Source organism: Rhinichthys klamathensis, unplaced genomic scaffold (genome assembly GCF_029890125.1).
Source record: "Rhinichthys klamathensis goyatoka isolate OS25496 unplaced genomic scaffold, OSU_Roscu_1.1 h1tg000386l_1, whole genome shotgun sequence".
Classification (NCBI taxonomy): Eukaryota; Metazoa; Chordata; class Actinopteri; order Cypriniformes; family Leuciscidae; genus Rhinichthys; species Rhinichthys klamathensis.
Window position 1 is genome coordinate 1,390,780 of NW_026606890.1, and position 6,000 is coordinate 1,396,779.

Sequence of the window (6,000 nt, forward strand, 5' to 3'; positions counted from 1 at the left end):
CAGAATTCAGAAATAGCCATGTGTCGACTGTACAAGTATTAAAAAACAAAAACAAGAATCGGCATATTTTTAGCATAAAGTCTTATATGCCGGGAATGATATTTGTACACTAAATAAAGTTTATTTATAACAACATTAACTTTCACAAATGTGGATATATTCAGTTGAATATAATCATATTGTAGATGCAATATTCAGTCTTTAATAAAATAACATGCTTAACACCCAAGGATTTATGTTATTATTATAATAACTTTGCATATATTGAGTTAAGAGTGAATAGCCTGTGGAGATGATGTCTTAAAACAACAATGAATGTGAAAATAACAGCTCGAAGGCTCCTCGGCTATTAATGTACGACTTCGCCAATGGTTATTTTAGCATTTTCACTTCGCATAGTTCATGTTTTTGTCTCTACAAAGGTTACAACAGACATTTTGCCTGCGTCTTCTTGCCACCTTTGGTAAATCTTCCAATTAGCCGCATCAGTTCCTGGTCTTGGCATGATGTCACTTTGAGTATTGAGATGACTCTCCGAATAGACTGTAGATGTGTAAATGGAGCGCGTTTATCAAACTACATCTAGTCTTGTGTAGCCTGACTTTGGACAATGTACAATAACTGTCTACACAAATCACATATAAAAACTATCAGCCATCCTTTGTTTTTTATATGTAACAATCAGATTAAAACTTGCCATTTCAGACAATAAACAAGTGCACATGCACACACACAATGGGTTGCCATGTTTTATGGGGACTTTCCATATAGACATACTGATTTTTACACTGTACTCTATATTCTTTCCCCTTACACTAACCCTACCCCTATTTCAAAAAAAAAAAAAAAAAAAATCACTTAATATGATTTATAAGCTGTTTTCCGGGGACCATAATGTAGCGTTTACCTGAACCCCCCACACATACATAAATATAAACATTTCATTACTAATTTCATTTATAATAAGAAAGACACACATCCAAACACACAAGACCCACCGGCCAACACAAAAGCCGCTGTTACTCCACCATTTCACGGGCCATTTCTCTGATGTAAATAATCAATCACTCCTGACACTTGCGTATGAGGTCCTTTATTACACCTGATAATCACAGCAGGCAGAGTCTACAACAACATCAATGAAGCGCACCTACAGCCGTGTCCCTCTCAGGTCCTCTGAGAGCCGTAAACACAGGACATGTGATCACTGTCACGATAAAAAAACAACGTCACAGGGCTGGGTCTTTCTGATTGGGCAACAGATCGATGCTGACTGCAAGCGTAAGAGCATAAGAGCTGTGTTGTACAGTATTTGCATGCTAAACAACAACAGTAAAACTTCATTAAAAAGACATGAACTTATGTAGATGCTTAAGCACAAAAGCCACTGAAAAAGAAAAAGCTAATAAAAACAAGCTTTATTGCTTCGGTTCTCTGCACTGCATTTGCGCAAGACAACAAACTCAGTTGTCTTGCATGTCAAAATGACTCCACTTCCAGAGAAACGGATGATGTTATGCATACAGTGCACACGCACACACACACACACACAGCTTCACACTGCTTTGTTATGCTTGCATTGATTTTTTACCCCATTGCATCAAATACAAAGCTAGTTTCCTTAATACAATCAGAATACGAATGACAAGAGAAGTATAAGTGAATATTGACACTTTCAGCTATGCAAGTTCAATTTTACACATCATGATCTGAAATGTCAGAAAGCAATTCATAGTGCAATGCAAATAAAAGATGCATCCTTAAGGGGCCACAAGGGGTGCTATAACAGACATTGGCATAAACTGTCTTCTACCATCGGTTTTCTCTTTCAGGTCAACTACTGTCATCGCAGCACAACAATATGAAAAACATGACCAGATTAGTCATTTAAACTCTCAACATGTACCTGAATCTATAAGAGAATTCAACCAGGCGCTCAGGTGAAGTATATCCGTGATAGGTGCTCTTGGGATAGGGAAAGGGTCCAATGAAATAAGATGCAGGTCCCAGGCACTCAAAAAATGGATAAGAAGGAGAAGGTTAAAAAGCCTTTATTGAATACGGCTTATTTCATAATAAAAAAGTCACAAGCCAAAATGTACCTGAATCTTCAGGTTATCTGCCTATCCAGCCTGCCTTAAACCAGAAAACAGAAAATTACATTACCATTCTTCGGAACAGTAAGTCATTGGTTTTGACCACTTCTAGACCAGTTTAACAAGCATTTCAATCAAAAGTCCCTATTAGCTATAGATAAAAACTAATTTAACATGTGGTTTTATTTTCTGTGGCCTAGTAATGCAGCTTTGCCCAAAAAAATGCAATACTGACAGCAAAACGTTCATTTAACACTCATGTGCTGTTCTTTTCAATGCATTGATCGCAGGGTCCAGAATGAACACTTGCCAAGCGGAAAACACAAGTAAAAAGTGGCCTTGGCAAATACATTAAACAGCTACTCGACTGTTGGCAACATTGTATACGGCTTAAACTGAACTGTAAGAATGATAGACTGATCCTCACTTGTGTAACTGACGTGCCAATTAAACACAAGACATGCAAACCATGCTGAAGAAAATAGAATAAACTGATCAAAGGTGACAGTAAAGACATTTGTAATTTTACAAAAGATTTCTATTTCAAATAAATGCTGTTCTTTTGAACTTTATTTTAATCAAAGAGCCCTGAAAAAAATATACATGCCTTCCACAAAAATATGAAGCAGCACAACTGTTTTCAACATTGATCATAATCAGCAAATCATCATATTAGAATGATTTCTGAAGGATCATGTGACACTGAAGACTGGAGTAATGATGCTGAAAATTCAGCTTTGATCGCAGGAATAAATTACATTTTACAATAAATTCACATGGTTATTTTAAATAGTAATAATATTTCAAAATATTACTGTTTTTTCTGTATTTATGATCAAATGCTGGTGAACATAAAAGACTTTTGTTTTAAACGCCATTGTCAATATAAAAAAAAAAAAAAAAAAAGGACAATAAAGTCATGCTGGTAGAAATATGTATATGGCTAGTAAATTTCTCAATCCACATGGCATTGGCAGGTGTGGAAAAGGTTGATTTTGGATCCTGATTGCACTGTTTGAGCTTCATCCCGCATCACAGCCAAAGGATAAATCCCTGTTGACATCGCACGTATAAAGTGTTTCATTAAAAGCGCCTGCTGTCTAATGGCTGTGTGTCGGAGAGACACACACGGGGTCATCCGCCTGCGGCTGCGCGAGCTCAGATCCGTGGACACGTTCGACTGAATCTGCCCATGACCCGCCGCGCTTCCTCTAATTGAGATGAACGGCAATGTTTGTTTTAAATGCTGATTTATTCCTGCAAGCCCTTCGCTGAGCTGAGCGACACCCACCGCGCGCTCTTTAGATTTGCCACAACACCCAAAAACGCAATCAATCAAAACCCCCCACCGCTACAACGGGCTTTTAATTAGGTCCCGTCCAACCGGGGGCCCTCGCCCGTCAAATACCTGCAGAGAGAACCAGTCACAGCTGGAACATCTGGGGGAGAAAAGTGCCCTAAAATATGTGTTAAATCAGGCAGCTGTGGGACCCTGGGATCAATCGCTGACTGCTTTTTGCTTACAGTTTAGCTAGAGAAAGAGAATCTATCCGCGGTTGTGTCTCTCGAGCATAAACCAGCAGTGAAAAACACCCTGGAGGCCAGTTAAAACTGTGAAAATGGCTGTCTTTGACTGTGAGATTGAGGGAATATATAATGAAGGGTTGAAGGGATGGTCATAGTCATTATTCACTCACCTTAATGTTGTTGCAAACATGTATGTTGTTGTTTCTTCCTTGGAAAACAAAGGGAGAATCGTTGAAGAACGGATTTTTCCAAGCAGACGGAAATTTAAGTTCTTCAATAAAAAATCGGCAAAATCGGATTTATTTTTAAGTCAATTACATGTAAAAAAATATGGCTAATAGCTGTGGAACAAGCAATAATCAGTTATTTCAAATGTATGAGACTGAAACTAATTGGATTTATTGATGATAAACCTGGTTATTGTAAACCCTATTCATATTTCATGTATGACTGTCAAATATGCATCACATTAAGTGTGTTATTTTATATTTAAATGGTGTAATCCAAATGCATGGAAATATTATATGTATAATTGAAATACTAAAGCTTAAATTTAGGCCTAAATATTTTTTGAGTGTATATACTTGCTGTTTTGTTATTTTTGGAGCTTCTTTTGTTGGGTGAGAATGACAGAATGATGACAGTCTTTTCATATTTGGGTGAATGAATCCTTTTAAGAATATTCACAGGTGATTCGGATCTTGTCATCCACTGAATCTCTGCTTTGCCTTTTAGTTTCATACCATGACAACCAAATATCAGTATCTCTTACAGTAACAGTATCAACAAAATAAGTTGATTAGTGTGTCATGAAAGGAACTGTCTGTTTACTGTGATACCATGACAACAGTCTCTCTCAGTAACTATACTTAGACAATTAACTGAAAGGGTTAACGGACACACTGCAGACAAACACAGCCAGACATTATATGTACAACATAACTTCAAATTTGAACTATACCTGGTTTTCATTCAGTAAACATATTTTATATGAATGAAAGACCCTTAGAAACCAAGCTAAGTCATTTTAAGCGTCAGCTCAGGTAGAAACAACTGCTCATATGACACATCTCGAATGAATGTGTACAAATTATGATGCAGATCAATTAAAATGCATTAAGGACGTTCAAGCAATTGTGTATTAGACTTAACAGTGAAAAAAGAGACTAAACATCAGTGATGCTTCAGAAATATCTGTGGTACCTTATTAAAAAAACTGACCATTTACATTTCTACCATGACAACAAACATCTCAGCATCTCTTACAGTAACTACACAGACATCAAAGGGTTAACCGTTATGCATTTCAAACTATACACACAAATCTTACAGTGTATTAACAGTTCTATATGCTGTGCTATGATATTAGAGATGTGCACCTGTCATGCAAATAAAGTCAATTAATGGAATTAAACAACTTTGACGAACAAACAGCCTCGTCAAAGATGTCATTGAAGATACCCAAGCAAATGTTGCATTCATGTGAATACAAAAAAAAATGCCTACTAAAAAAAACAACTTTAGCACCGGGAGAAACAAACAGACTGAATTGAACCCCAGATTTGGCCCCTGGCACACAGACAACTGCAAAATGCGTCAGCAGACCCGATGCAGCAGAAATTTACATGCATGTTTGTTTGACAGCAGCATGAAGCTCTTCCCTGTTCCTACATGCATGTGTCATTTATTTCGGCGCACGTTTAGCATGTCAGTGTTGATGTCAGGTTCACTCACCGCACAGATCGAGGCAAAAATCCGCGTTGATCCTCTCCGTCCTTGTTCGTTTTCTCACGGAAGGGCCCCCGGTAAGACTCTCCGCCGTTTCCCTCCGGTAACACGGTACATCCTCTAGAGAAGCTGAGCAGAGAATCCGCTACTGTCTGTCCGCTCCTGATGATGAAGATGAGGATGATGACAAACGGCGAGCGCACATCACATCACTGAACGAGGAAGACGGGTTTCATGACGAGCTCTGCTGCTGATGATGAGGATGATGATGCGGGAGAAGGACGCGACCGGATCCCAAAGCAACCACTGGATGAATGTGAACATGAAGACTGAAGAGCTGCACCACACGGTAAACACGGGGGTGTTGCAATGACTGGACATCCCATAGGAAAGAAAAAATAGCAATGAGATCTCTGTAACCGCTCAGAGATTCTCCTGGACAGCAGTGAGATTAATAAATCGCTTTCCTGCTTTTTAGAAATGTTCTCATGTTTCTCCCCTATGGATCTCAGCAATGTCTCAAACTATGTGCATTGAAAATCTCCATTGAAAAGTCAGATTCTTCGATATGAGATCAAATATGTCTCATCTAATTCTTCTGAGAACCAAATAAATCATGTAGAAACAACACAAATGAGATCTATTTAAT

General features: G+C 38.1%; 1 protein-coding gene across 1 annotated transcript in view; it reads right to left on the reverse strand.

The window, feature by feature from the left end:
* Positions 1-5,784, reverse strand: part of dlgap4a (discs, large (Drosophila) homolog-associated protein 4a) — a 226,046-nt gene extending 220,262 nt beyond the window's left edge. Inside the window, exon 1 of the mRNA XM_056234017.1 lies at positions 5,358-5,784. The gene's annotated coding sequence lies outside the window, so the exon portion shown is untranslated. The remainder of the gene's footprint in view (positions 1-5,357) is intronic.
* Positions 5,785-6,000: the final 216 nt, after the last annotated feature.